This window comes from Puntigrus tetrazona, chromosome 13 (genome assembly GCF_018831695.1).
Source record: "Puntigrus tetrazona isolate hp1 chromosome 13, ASM1883169v1, whole genome shotgun sequence".
NCBI lineage: Eukaryota > Metazoa > Chordata > Actinopteri > Cypriniformes > Cyprinidae > Puntigrus > Puntigrus tetrazona.
The window spans coordinates 19924716-19940910 of NC_056711.1; the positions used below are offsets into that span (position 1 = coordinate 19924716).

The following is a 16195-nucleotide window of genomic DNA, read 5'->3' on the forward strand; positions in this document are numbered from 1 at the left end:
ACTAAAGTAAGTATGGACGATTCGGTCCACGGGCGTGAAAAACTTGCTTTTTTTGCTCATTAAAAAGTCTGAAGGTGCCAAAAAAGCGCATGTGAAGAAGATCACCTCTAAAGCGGTCCTAACGGTGTTTGGCGTGGAGGAAAAATAATATTCCCGTGCTGCTTCGCTCCAGGGTCCGCGTGGCGTGCTTTTAACTAATCGAAAGAGTCTCACTGACTTCCACTGCATTTGTTCATCGCTCCATAAAGTGGAGCAGAAACCGTTAGATGTTCTTTTCTGCGTTTGACTAAAGCTTATCACGTTTTATTTGTTGGTCAGGATAAGCATCGCCTTGTTCTTTTTGTTTGGGGTGATAGTCACGAGCACCAAGCTGCACCAGTGGAAAAAGCGCTGATTATCCAGAGGCAGAAAGTGAATAAAACGCTTCTCAAAACCAGCCTCGCGAGGTGCATCCGACAAATGCACGCTTTTCTCAGAAGAAGCAACTAATATAATGCAAATGTAATGTATTAAATAACTGAAAATACGCGGTCTGGTGCGATTATTAATTATTATTAATGCAATTCGAGCAAGCAAGCAAAAGCAACGCATAACACGCTAAGGAGAGCCGTGAGACGGATGCATTATATTTGTATTTTATTAGTTGCTTCTTTCATATAACACCAGAAACATTCCTTGTTTTCCATGCGGTGAATGCATATCGGCTGTCGAGCTCCAAAAGACATGAAACTTCACGAAGAATATCCTAATTGGTTGAATTTCAGCGGCTATCAGGCTTGGCTGATATGGCCTATTAATTACTATTTATTATAGATATTTTGTGTTCATTTTGGATATAATTATTGTGAGCTACTGGAAACAGAGCTGCATTCTTTCCTTTTTTTTTTCAGGCAAACTGTGATTTATTCCTTTATTTTTGGGATGGGTTGAAAAGTTATGACAGTGAGTATTTATTTTTAGATTTCTGTTAGCTTTTTCTGTAATGATATATATATATATATATATATATATATATATATATATATATATAAAAAAAAATATATATATATATATATATATATATATATATATATATATATATAAATATAAATATATTTATATATTTTTTTCTAATGCTCTTCTAGTGTAAGCGATTATCCTAAATGATGGAAATATATTTTGTCTGCACATATTGCTTTAGAAATGTTTTTTTTTTTCATGCGGAAGTTTGCGAATGGTTTAAGTCGAGCGCTAAAACAATTAAAGCTAAAATGGTAGCGTGACAAAATTTGATTCAATTAATTTAACTGAAAATAAAATGTAAAAGAGTTAAACTTATTTTATATGTTATTTGCCTCATTTTTGTGTAGTTTTAATCGAGGCGCTAAATGAACTAAAATTAAAAAGTTCAAATAAAAGTTAAATTAATAAAAAAGTTAAACCTATTTTATTGTAGTTACAGTGTTTACTGAATCAGAGCTTAAAGTCGAAAGGATAAAATAATAAAAAAATAGCCAAAACTATATAAAATTACTCAAAATAAAATTAATGCAATAAAAATAATATAAACAAAAAATAAACTAGTTTTACTTAGTTGTCAAGGCAACATGTCTAATGTTAGGGGGGTTTGTATTTCTTTAAATTAAAGTGCTAAAACAACTCGAGCTTATTAAAAAACTAGGCCTATATGGACATTTAAGGTATTTTTTATGAATAAATGGTGATGCAAATCTGAAAAGCACAACAAAATGAGGCAAACTTGAGCTAAAATGAAAATAAATCATATAAAATAACATCTAAATGTTAACAAAAGCGTATAACAGTACACAGTGATGCTAAAATTTTTCCTATAAAGCCGTCATTTCTCAAAAAGTGCACTTTTTTTTCATACTATTCATATTTCACATTAGCGCCTTTCGAAAAGGTCTGGAAGAAATGACTCTAAATGGCGTTAAAGTGGTCAGGATACAGTCGGTGGGAGTTAAGGAGCACATTTGCATTTGTATGTCCCCTGTTTTCCTCTCGGTGACCTCTGACCTCTGGGGACCCATCCCGCCCCGCCAGCTCCTCTTTCGTATTCAAGGATTAGAAATAGAGTCACCTTGATGCTCGCTCTTCTCGTGTCCACCGTTCGTCACCAAGATCTCTCGCTATTGCTTTTTCTCTGGCATTTAACTTTTATTTAATTGGCGAGTTAAGACTCCGTGCCTCTTGTCTAAAGCTTATGCTTGGCAAATATTTCAGAGTTAAAGAGATTAGGCGTAATCCGTCAAGCTCCGTAGCTTTGCCAAATCACACAGATTTCTAATCACGTTAGCTGCTCATTTCTTACGAAATATGAGATCGAGCATAGTGTTTTAATTAGTTTTTCCATTTTTATAACTTTTTTGTCGTTCATACAATTTATTAATATTTAGATTTTTTTATTTTTATTTCAGTTTTATTACATTAAGTTAATAAATGAAAATGAGAAATGTTAAATTTTTGCATTTCTTGTGTTTTTAATACATTTAATTTATTTATTTTTATTGTTTTTATTTCAGTTGTAGCGAGTTCAGCGCTTCAACTTAACTGCATACAAATGAGAAATATTAAATATTTTATGTATTTGTTATTTTTTTGGATTGATTTTTGTTTGTTAGTTTGAATGGTTTCCGCATGAAGTTAAAACTAAAGAAAAATTAGATGTTAGCTTCGACAACCAGCGAAATAAAACAAGTTTAGATTTTTAAATATTTTATTTAAGTACAAAAACATGCTTAACTAGTATTATGAACTACTAAAAGAGTCAGACCTGCATCTTTCGATTACGTTTAACTGTTTCAGGCTGTTTTTGAAGCCTTGAGAGTTCGAAAAATACATAAACAGCATGTTTTTAATCATATATAACATGCTTGACTCTCACTTTAGCCTTGATTCTGTCTCTCTCTGCTCGTTGACTGGAATCGAATTCAGGCGTGGCGGTAAAAAGAAACAGCATGAACATTCCTCAAAACCTCTCCCTTTGAGTTCCACGTAAGAAAATAGCGATTCGAAATGACCACGAAGGTCAGCAAACGATGCGGCGGCCTCTTATATTGCCCTGCAAGCGTGTGGCGTGTTTTTCACGGTGGCGGCATCACAATAGCCTCTCTGTGCACCTCGTCGTTCGTGTGAGTGGATCTGTGCAAACAAAGCGTGCGGAGAGAGTCTTGCTTTTACCGACTTTTGACCTAATTTGCTGGAAGTCATGTGGATGTGGCCTCAGAGGGCTTTTTTCGTTCTGCATTGAGGCTTTCAGACCTTTTCTACTTTGCATGGTTTCAAATTAGGAGGAACGTTGCACTGCATCGGCGGGATGCTCTGCAGTGAATGGGTGCCGTCGGGTCGAGAGCTGATAAAAAAGCGTCGCGGCGATCCTCATCGCTCCGAGCCATCGGTTAATGTCTCAAGAAGTCAAGCCACCTTTATTTATATAGCATTTAACAGTAGAACAGGCGTCTATAGCGTATTAAACACGTCATTGTCCGGCTTAAGTAGTACCTGCGCAATCAAATGGGCGATAAGCGATAAAAATTAAATGAGAGACAGTTGTTATGGATTGGAGGTTGTTGTGGACTCAATGGGCGTTGATGGGTGCGCTTTCGTACCTGTGCATTATTGGGATGTTTTTTTATTTATCGGCGCTCATTCTGACGGCACCCATCCGCCGCAGAGACACCGGTGCAGTGCGGCTCTTCTGAGCTTATCTACATCTCTGATGGAGTTCGTTTTTAGCCGAACTCTTCCTTTGAGTCGTTTTCTCAGGCAGAAACGCGTAGTTCGCAGCTGTTGGGGCGAACAAGAAGAGGGACGCCAAGCGTGTTAAAGCGTAATGGTTAATAACGCTCTCCTGTTAAACCTGTTAAGACTTTATGTCTAGACTGCTGCTCGGGTAGAGCGCTAACGCAACTCTCAGAGCGAATCGGTAGGCTTACAGTTTTTCGTTGAAGCCTGTGTTGTTGTCTTGATCTTTTGTTCTTGCTGATGCGTAAACGTTGGCCTCGAACTGTTTGTTTAATGTTAATGCGTGAATTAGAGCTCTGAATAAATACTTGACTACTGTATAAAGTGGCTCAGATTTGACATAAACGGCATTTTCGGTAAGAGAGCGGATAAATGAAACCTGGCATGATTTAGCTAAATCATTAGAGATTAATTAAACATCCTCAGTTTATGAAGTAATGAACTTTTTTTAATAAACAACATCGGCGTTTTTTTAAAAATGGGGCTTCTTTAATCGCTTTTATGCAATTTTAGAACAACATTTCATTTATTTCTAGCCTTTTTCTGCGTTTTTTAGAACAGCTTATGATGCGATTATTCGAAGCACGTTGCTCATCTGCATAATGTTTTGCATTAAAAAAAACCAAAAGCTCATTTAACAGCATTAAGAAGTTAAGTCTAAGTTTACACTCCTCGAGCAAGAAACTCAAAAGTTACAACGACTTATTGAAAGAAATAAAGAAAAGGCATGCAAATGACAGGATTCATTGGATGTAAAGATCACAGCTTTCATGTAAATGTTATGAATCAGTTCTGCATGGGTTAATGTTTGCCGTGGCTTTCTTCAGGTCGTCCTCCTTTTCCTCCTTCTTTGGAAATTGTTGTGTCCTGAGGGACTGTGTAAATTTGATATTATCAATCAAATTAAAAATATCCAGAGAGCATCACTGTAGAGACTTCATTAAAGGGATAGTTCACCAAAAATCCATCCTTCCAAAATAAATAAATAAATAAATAAATAAATATATAGTATTATATATATATATATATATATATATATATATATATATATATATATATATATATATATATATATATATATATTTAATACAATATATATATATACATATAAATCATATTAAATATATATTATATAAATTATATATAAATTATATATATATATATATATATATATATATATATATATATATATATATATATATAGTCTGAATGACCAAATTTAATTAAGTAACTATCCCTTTAAGCATATAGACTTCCCAAAGTCTCCAAGAGTTATCCTTGAGCTCAGTTTAAATGCTTAATTTGGAAAAATAAAACAAATAAGCTTGCTGTTAGTTTTTTTCCATGTAAACTAATCCTAATCTGAAAATCGTCCACCGTCCCGGGTGACTTTCTGGAGGGTCTGTCTGTCAATGTATTTATTTATTCCTATTATGTTCACTTGATTTATTTTTGGAGTTTGATTGGAGCCGGGAAGGTTAGCTGAGAGCGCACGGACACAAAAAACCAAACAGTGGCGTGAGGCTGGTCGTGCCAAACCTCTCTTATCAAACTATCAAGCCAAATATTATTGTTTCAATAATCAGTTGTTTTGCAGGACCCTAAAAGCGTTTATTGTCCATAAAATGCTTTATCGACAAAACAAATGCCCTTTTTTTCATCTGCATTTTAATTAATTCTACTTAAACGAATAATGCCACATTGCGCTCGTGCCATTTGCTGATTCGATCCCGTATCTCAGATTTAGGTGCAATCGGGTTTAAATGCATTAGCATCTCTTCCACATCTTTTTTCGTGCAGATGAGCGGCACAGTCAGCTTCTGCTTTTGACTTCCTATGTTAAATATTCAGCGTTTAATAATGCGTCGAGATACGGTGTTTCCTGCAGCATGCAGCACTTTTATCTTTCACCTCATGTACTGTAAGAGAGGCACGTGGAAGTGAAAGGACCGTGACAACAAGCCGCGCACATTCGGAGAAAAAAGCAATAGTGGCGTTTTTCTGCCGTGCATTAAAAGCTACTTTCCGTCTCAAACGCGTCACGTGTAATGCTTTCCTGCAACCTACGCTCTTTAAAAGAAAGTCTCTTCATTGGCCTCTCTATTTATCGAAATTTAAGAACAAGAAAAAAAGCTTTTTCATCAGATTTTGGAGAAATTGCACGGCGTCTCGGTAATGGGCGCGGATGGGTGCCGTCAGAGCGAGGCCTGATAAAAACATTGCAGCGTCTTGAGAGGCTAAAAACCGTGTTTGCATGAAACAAATGGTTTTAATAAGTTTCGTTTAGAGCCATTTTCTCGCGCGTGGCGCTGCGGATTTCTCCACGGCGGACCGCTTTTACGCCGGAGAAGCGTCTTCTCAAGACGTTATCTTGGACCGAGTCGCGTTAAGATTATATGACAGTCCGTGATGCATCTGTGTGAACAGCTCCTCACTAATGAGGATCCTGCTGTTTGAGTTTACGGCTGGAAGGGCAGGAACTCTCTTAATATTCCGACATGGGCTCAGCGGCTGGAATGTAAACAAAAGGCCTCCGAGGCCGGATCGCTCTGTTAATGAGGCTGTGAGGAATGCGGAAGAACGACACCAGCAGGACGGAGCATCCCACAGAAACACATCCTTTACTGTAAGAGCCCAGCGGTGTCCCTGAGACCCATTCAGCAGCACCTTGAGCCGCATGTGTGCCACATTTAGTGCACGAGAAACCTGATCTGAAGAGCATGAAATGCATGGAATTTATAATTCGTTTCACGTTTTCACCCAATTAATTTTTTTTTGAGCATGTGATCATTTTAAAAAACTTTACTATTTAAATGCATTGAATTTATAATTTATTTCACATATTCACCCAATTAAAAAATTTTTGAGCGTGTGATCCTTTAAAAAACGTTACAATTTAAATGCATGGAACTGATTTAGTTTTCATATATTTACTCAATTAATATTAATATCCATTTGATTATTTTAAATAGTTAAAAAAAAAGGTTCCTATTAATCATGTACAAATAATTAAAAACGCCCGACATCATTCGCTGATTTAGTTCCACAATAAGTCGAATAATCGATAAAATAGTTTCAAATGATTTCAATACATTTTTAATCCATCAAACTCACCACGTGAAATTGATGGAAGTTTAAATATTCATAATAATTATTAATAAATATATATATATTAAAATGATTAAAACCGTAAAAGTAAAAAAAAAGTGTTTATTTTCTTTTTCATACTCTTATTTTAAAGCGTATTTTGTTTTCAAATTGCCCCAAATATTTCTTTAAACTCATTTAGTGACTGAACTAATGAATAGAATTGTGAGTTTGCTGATTAAGCTGCACGACTTAAAACCCATGAAGTGAAGTCTACGTTTGTTTGCTTTTGTAAAGTGAAGTGACTCATTTAAAAAGCAGACGCTATCTGTAACTGGTTTTGTTTTTTTTTTTTTTGGGGGTTTTACGGGAAGCGTGAGTACGGCGGGGAAGGAAGGTTCACGTGTGTTTTGAAGTCAGCCCCCTCCTCGAACCCACGCCACCCAGACCAGATTTATCGCGTTCTTTCTTTTTCTTGTTTATCTGCTACGCCGCCCTTTTGTGCGGCAGACCTCACACTTTCTCCGCAGCGGCAGATGTGTTTAGCCATCTCCAGCTCATCTCCTCACGCGCCGCACACTAGCAGGATCATTAAAACACTGCTTCCTCTGGCGGGAGGCCAAGCATCCGGGGTTCAGATCAGTTCATCTCTGTCTCTCGCGCTCACACGTGGAGGTGGAGGTTCGGCAGCGAGGTTAAAGCACGAAATGTTGTGACGCTCAGGAAACAATTGCCAGGCAGCTGCCTGCTCGGGAGTGTGTGAGAGCAGCGCTTACACACCACATTGTCCGTAGAGAGCGCCACACACGCGAGCGAGCGAACACACACGTGTGATTATCAACAAAATATTTTTATTTACTATTTTGTTACGTTTAGGAAAACTATGTTCTAAAAAAAAAAAAAAAAAAAAAAGGTAAAAAAAAATTAATTAAATTATATATTAAATATAAATGAATGAAATACATTAAATATAAATAAATTAAATATATAAAAATATAAATATATTAAATATAAATAAATTTAATATATATTACACATAAATTAAATATATTAAATATAACTATATTAAATATATTAAATATAAATAAATTAAATATATTAAATAAAAATTAATTAAATATAACTAAATTAAATATATTAAATATAAATAAATATAAATAAATTAAATAGATTAAATATAAGTAAATTAAATATATTAATACAATTACAGTAGCATTAGTAAATCATTAAAGTAAATCATTAAACTCATTAATCATTAAATTATCATCTGTTTTTAAACATTGTGGTAGTGATTGTACTAATGAATTTATTTTATTTTTATTTTTGCATTCACTCAAATAATTTACTTTATAATTTACTTGAAACGAAAGGACAAAAGCATTTTTAATAGTTAAAAATCATTTTATGAAGGTGTTTTTGCTTATAGGGCTAATGAATTTAGACACTTTAGTAATTCTAGTGTTTTTTATTTTAGTGCAAAATATTTGCTTTCATATCATATTTGCTCAGATAATAAGAAACTAAAAAAATGAATTAATTAGTAAAAATAATACAACGTATTTTTCATAAATAATATTTGGTAATTTAATAATGAAAAAATAAACCCATTATTAATTAATTCAATGAATTATTTTTTACTTAATATTTTTACACTAAATATTTTTTTATTTCTTATTCACCCAAATGATTAAAAAGAACTCATTAATTGAAAAAAAAAAATAAATACTATAAAAATAAATAAATAAATTGTAGCACAAATAATTTTTATAGTAACGATAAAAAATAAAAAGCTAATCAAAAAGAAGCACTTCTGGCAAATCTGATGGCTTTCGTGGTATTAATGTTCATTTAACCTTAAATCCTTTCACATTGTAAAGGAGGAAATGCTGAGAAACTGAGAAGTATGTTTTACTGCGCACTTCCTGCAGATCTTTACTTCTCAGGACCGCAGACAGGACCCTTTACAAATAAAGGTGCTTAAAAGGTTCTTCACAACAATGCCACAGAAAAAAAAACCACTTTTTGGTCAATCGGTCAAAAGTTCTTTAAGGAACCATCTCTTTCTTGCCTTTTTATAATTTGAAAAACCTTCTTTCTCCGCAGAGAACCTTTTGCGAAGGAGAACGGTTCCTCATGGGAAGTGGTTTTTCCGTGGCATCGGGAAGCAGCTTTAATTTTAATTTTTAAGTGCCTCGTGTTTATGATGTTTGTAATCGTGGAGAATGTGGAAGAACTGGCTTGATTTCTGACAAGCGTTGATTTGACCTGGAAACATCGGTCTCAGCAAAACCTTTATCACTTTATCTGAAGTCCGCTCATGTGGGTATAGTTTGTGTTAAGCCCGCTCTAATCATATTTCAGAACTCAATACACACAAATATATATATATAACATTTTGCGCTAAATTTATTGCATTTAATAAATCTATTTAATGTAATAATAGTTTGTGTACAGTGTATACAAAAATACACTGTGGTGTGTTATGCGAACTAAAAATGTATTTATTTTTCCTCAAATAAACAAAAGTATTTTTAAATGCACAAAAATTATTAAAAACTATAAAAATACATCTATATAAATTTCATATATATATATATATATATATAAAATATAATATATCTAAATAATATCTATATAAAATGAATATATATATATATATAAAATATATATATATATATATATATATATAAAATATATATATATATATATAAAATATATATATATATATATATATATATATATATATATATATATATATATATATATATATAAATGAATAAATTAAAATTCATATCTATATAAATTGAATATATATATATATATAAATAATATAATGTACATATACATATAATGTACATATATATAAAAAAATTAAAATAAAAATAATATATAATAAAAACATTTTTATACATTTAAAATCATTAAGTTAAATAGAAGAAAAAAATTTATATTAACCTTGTCAAATATTTTATACTTTTGCAGGAATTAACTGCACTGAATACAAATTTATTAATAAAGAAGAATGGATAACAAAACCTTTTTTTTTTTTTGATTCAGATAAATACTAAAAAGTGTGAGATATGTGCGAAAAGTGCCTAAAGCTGAGTGTAACTGTCTGTTTTGTTGACAGGCGATGGTGGCGTGTTATCCGGGGAAAGGCTCTGGTTATGTGCGTCACGTGGACAACCCAAACGGTGATGGGAGATGTGTCACATGCATATATTATCTTAATAAGAATTGGGATGCCAAGGTACGCTAGTCATCTGTAACCTCTTGAAGTCTGTCTTTTTAACTTGCGCGGCGATGTTCGGCCCGTATCCAAGGTTTTCAGGTCGTGATCGTCTAGCGTCTGCATACGTGCCGGGACGCCTGCATCATTTCAGCCTAATCCCATTAACCTCGCCGATTGCAATCTCCAGAGAAAACCAGGAGGAGAGATCCTAAAACAGCTCACGAGTCACGAACCGTGCAAGCCGTACACTTTAGTTATATTTAACCATCGCGTGCATGTCTTATCAAACTCTTTTCTGCTGGTCTGTGGTCTTGTTCGTTTGCTTGACCTTTGACACTCACCTGTCTCGCCACCATCCTGTTTTCCTCTCTTGAGTCTTTTTCGAGGATAGATTTTCTGAAAGCACAGATGATTTGAGTTAAATGACAAAAACACTATTCAGCCCCTTTAATGTAATATTAGGGATTTCTCGTATAAAAAAGGAAGATGATTCGTTTTTCCAGGATCTCTTTCTTTTCTGAATATGTAATAAATATTGTCGTTTTTATATTTAATATTGTACTAGCTGCTCATTAACCATCATATTTGCATTTCGACAGATTAATATAATAATCCATAATAATAGTCAATATAAATGAATTGAAAATAGAAATAAATGACACTAGAAATAAACTGTCATTGCAATTAATATGCAAGCATTTTTTTGTTATTTACTTTTTTTTTCAGACTGAATAATCGAAATAAAATGACTAGAAATAAATATTTACCTTAAACCCAAATGTGAATCTTGACACTTTTAAACATTATAGAAAAAAGGAAAATTAAATTCTTTTAATATTTCGTTTATGTGAAAATGACTAAAAATAACATGAATAAAACGAAATGTTGTAAAACTAAAATGAAACTTTATATCAAAGCTTTATATAAATAAAGCTTTTAGCATTTCATTTCTCATTTAGTTTATGCTATAAAATAAAGAGTAAAATCAAACTAATTGTTTAAAACTACATAGACATAAATAAAACAAAATATGACAAAAAAGACTTTCTATAAAAATAAATTTTTATTTTTTATTAAAGTTTTTATTTAGTTTAACTTGATGTATTAAAATCATACTAAAGATTTAAATATATATATTAATATGTGTTTATATATATATATATATATATATATATGTGTGTGTGTGTGTGTGTGTGTGTGTATATATATATATAATTAAAACTAACAAAATTATTATTAAAAATATGTATTTAAAAAAATTGATGTATTAAAATTAAATAAAATCATACTAAAGATTTAAATATATATATATATATGTGTGTGTGTGTGTGTGTGTGTGTGTGTATGTATATATATATATATATACATATACATATAATTAAAACTAACAAAAATTATTATTAAAAATATTTAACTAAAATATAATTTTGTAATTAAAACTTTATATCAAATCTTTGTATAAATAATACATAAGTTTATAAATACATCAAAAACATATTTTCTCATTTTTATTTAGTTAAACGTGATGTAATAAAGTAAAACAAAAAAATTAAATATGAATAAAAACTACAACATTCTCTTAAAATGATCTAAAATAACAGTCTCAAAAAAGAGGCAAATCTTGTGTCAGAAGCGCAAGATAAGTTGTGTCATAATGATTAGTGTGATGTTCTGCAGTAAACTTAGTCTGAGGCTTCAGCGTGTACCTGTGTGAAGAAACGTGCTGTCGCGTGCGGCGCTTAGTGTGTGAAAGGTTCGTTCTCGCACCTCAGCAGTGTGCTCCGGCGCTGGCGTGCGGCTCTTTATCCAGCATGTGGCCCTTTCCTCTCGTCCCTCTCCAGGAAGGCGCGCTCGCCCGCCGTTTCCTATCCTAGCCTCCTGCCGGACCTGGCCTCTCATTGTTTGCGTCGCTCTGTTATTTCTCGCGAATGGAATTTATCATTATCACTAAAAAGCTCCAGTCACGCACGCTGGGTGACGGCATTGTCAGCGATCGATGCGACTTTAATATGAGCGATAACATCGGAGACAAAGCTGGGGAAAAATGCATTTACAAAAAAAGTCTAGAAAAAATATATAGTTAAATCACGTACCTCTGTTTTATGCATCTTAGTGCACGTTTCAAAGAGGAATGCCCACGGCGGCGGCGCTAAAACACAGCTTCAATCGTGGACCCTGGCACCTCTTTATTAGATGCATATCGCTGTAAGTTTTATTCGTTGCAATTCACGTTAATTCCAACCCAAAACTACCCATAAGCGTTAGCAAAAGGCTCTCAAATACATCTCTGTACTCCGTGATCTACGAGAATTTGAAAGCGCCTCGATGCGAAAGCGGGACATTTGTGAAGACGGCATGAAAAAGCGGCAATATCTAGGCGTGTGACGACTGCTTTGAAGTCATAACGTCACATTCTTTAAACAACTGTGAGAAAAGTATGCTTTATTAATCAAATCTTTAGGAAGCCGCAGTGATATGTACTCATTGGTACATATTTTTGTCTTGCTAAGTGCACAGAGTTGTATTCAGATCGGTCATTTGCTTGTAAATCTCTCCTCGCGCCACCGTACAGCATCACCGAGTCATCTTGTAATTTTGATTTCATTCGATTCGCACAGGTTCTGTGCCGATTTGAAACTCATGCACCTTGCCGTTTGGAGTAAAAAAACAGAACTCGTGGATCGTTTGGAAATGTTCAGTTAAAAGGTGCATTAGCTCTGATCAACGAGGCCTGTGATCAATCCGTTCCAAAAGAAAAACTGAATCAAGATAATAATATAGTAATAATACAGAATAATTTGGGTGTCGTAGCACTTCCAGCGCTTTAAATATCAAGCTCTCTTTTTCACGCATTTAATTGCACTGAATACCATGAACAAATAAAAACTCTCTTAAACCAATGATTCAGAGACAAATCGTTTCACGCAGCCTGTTTAAATCACCTAAATATAAAAGATCTTGCACTTGAGAAGTGAAAGGTGGAACTGATTCTCCATCCCCAAGCCTAATAATGAGAGATTTACAAGGACATTTTTGTAGGACAAAACCAAAATTGTTATAACCCGTGTAAGCAAAGCCATTTACATCACATGCGCTAACAAGCATAGCATACTTCAGTTACAAGTGCTCTTCTCTAAATCCAACCTGATTATCTCTAAACTAATTATTTTCGGTCTAGCTGACCTTATGGTCTATATTTTACTAAGTAAACACCGTGCATGTAATCGCGCTGATTTCACAGTTTTGAGCAGCTTAGGTTTTACGATGGTTGTCTAACGATGGACCGAACTCATGACTGATTTCTGTGTCGCTTTCGTGTCTTCAGGAAAATGGGGCGTGCTGCGGATATTTCCAGAGGCAAAGCACAGTTTGCGGACATCAACCCAAATTTGACCGCTTGGTTTTGTTCTGGTCTGATAAGCGAAACCCTCACGAGGTCCAGCCTGCGTGCTGCGACAAGGTCATCATCATCGTCATCGATGAAGCACATAAACAACACACTCTACCCGTGCAATGTTTTAATCCCTAAACTTTGTCTTGTTGTGCAGATATGCCATTACGTGTGTGGTATTTTGATGCCGATGGTAGTAGCTAAAGAAAAGTACCTAACAGGTAAGCTAACGGTTCGAAAATAAATGAATGAAATATTTCGTTGAACACAAAGAGTTCAAATCCCAAAAGGCCAGATGATTTGGAGAAATGTAGCATTGCTGTCTCAGCAGCGGATGCTCTGCGGCGAATAGGTGCCGTCAGAAGAGAGCTGATAAAACATCACAATCATCCTCCAGTCCGACAGTTAATGTCTTGAGAAGATAAAAAGCGGCACGTTAGCTAAAGGCGTCTTAACGCTAAACTCCTCTGTCCACGATATTGCATTGTCTATTGAAAAAAATAAAGCTTTCTTGTCTGAATCAGGACAGAAATAGGCACAGATTGGCAACAAATTTCAAATACTTACGACTGTGAAACACACGCTTTCTATGGATGTTTAAGCCCTTTGGGTCTTGAAAACTACTAAGTGATCACAAACCGTTTAAACAGTTTAAAGTCACACCATCTTAATAATGGATTTTTCTGATAAACACTTCTCAAGATGTTACCTGACGGACTGGACTTGAGTGAATCATTGCAATGTTTTATCAGCTTTGGACTCTCGTTTGTACTCTCATTCTGGCGGCACCCATTCACACCGCTTGAGAGGAGCCACCGGCGGACAAGTGATGGAGCGCTGCCTTTCTCCAAATCTGGTGGAAGGCCTGAGGATGAGGACATTTACAGCACGTTCACGTTCCTCAAAGCCGAACAGGCAGCGTTTCATGCAAAAATAAAAACCGTGTAAAGTTCTGAGGTATCTGCGTTTGCCGTCTTTTCGGAAGGTGCGGCGAGAAAGGAGTGAAGGTGGAGCTAAACAAGCCGTCTGAACAGCGTAATCAAATTATCGTTAATCCAGACTTTGCGTGAGGAAAATAAGAAGAAATCGGAAAAGGCGGCGGGTGTCGCGATGAAGCAAGAAAAGAGTTCCCAGAAAACCAGCTCGTTTTAAATATGACTCTGTTGGTTTATTTTCGGTTTAAAGAGAAGGTATAACATGCACATTAAAGCCTCACGTGACTGGAGTCACTGCGCCTCGAGAATCTTTAAAATTAGCCGTTTCTGGGGCGAGTTTCTGCATTTCGGCCTGGTATTACCGTGGATCAAACCGCATAGTATGTTCTCTATGCACGCGTTATTTCTCCAGACTGCTTGAGTTCTGATCAGATCGTCTGTTCATACTGAAATGCACATTTTATGCCGGCAAGGTAATGGCATGTTTATTCAGGACTGTGAGCTGGCAGATGCATCATGGGAATGCCGTCTGCAATTCTACAGCTTTACTTTCTTACGTGCACTAGGTCAGTGCCAGTCCGGCGTTGAGCGTTATTGTCTAATTTACGACAAAAATAAAGGCTGTTTGCTTTAAAAGACGTTGTTTCTCTTACAATTTCTGTCGTGTGCCGTCAAAGTTAAGTCATATCAAACACCAACCATACGACTGTATTATAAGCAAGACCTACTGGTATTTAATTAAACAAAAATTTATTCTACAATACTTTTTCTGCATCCAGGTTTCGGCAAGCATTATATTTCTGATGCACTAAACTTATCTTCCAATGCTCCTGCACTAACTGTGATATTTGTTTGATATTTATTTGTGCATATGCGAGAAATGAGTTTTAGCCATTTAGGTTTGATGAGGAATAGCTACAAAAAGTTGAGCAACTGCGCCACTTTGTAGTCACGACAGTAAAAGGGGTATGCGTTTATTTTTAAATTCAAACGTAAGGCTTTTTAAGACTTGCAATTATGTCATACAATCCCAGATTCCCGCAATTTAAAATACATAATGAAATTAATTAATTGATTATGTAGCCTACTAACCGTCATACGCAAATGGTCGATCATATTGATCTTTGCTGATAAGATAACGATGTTTATTACCATTTAATGAATCTTTCTCAGATATTACATTGAATTAAATGCCACATACAGTTTACCGTGCATTCAAAATAAAAACATATCCAATGGTAAAAAACCCCAGATAGTTTTGAAATATTTAACAGTTCATACGAATATGTATAAAAAACTGCCATATGATTAGCATGTTTGTCTTTTTACACGTAGACTAACGCTTCCTAACTATTAAAAGAATCAATTTCAGTAGGTTTTAATTACATATTTTAACTTATAACTTACTTAACGGCATTGTTCTCACAAAACTTATTTACCTTTACTTAATATTTGTCTAGAAGTAAAGTACCTCAGAAAACCCATGAAACTACTTCCACCTCAGCCATTTCGTAACGGTTTTTGCTTCTTCGCGTAACGCCTTGCTCATTCAAATTTTTAAATACCGCCGCCACTGTTTTAGAGGAATGCGCTAAAACGCAAATGAATAAAACCCACGTAATAAAGAAGATATTTTAATCATAAAAATTACAACAAGCTAACATGGGGCAAAAATAAACAAGTTTTATTTCACCACATGAAATATCAACAGAAAAGTGTAATATGAAACAAAACGATTATTGAATTATTGTTTTGGATTCAAGCTACAATCAGCAATAATAGCTAAGCTGTAATATTTACCTTTGT

At 34.4% G+C, this 16195-nt stretch overlaps 1 pseudogene; it reads left to right on the forward strand.

Moving 5' to 3' along the window:
• LOC122356846 overlaps window positions 1–14524 on the forward strand; it is a 15275-nt pseudogene extending 751 nt beyond the window's left edge.
• Window positions 14525–16195: the final 1671 nt, after the last annotated feature.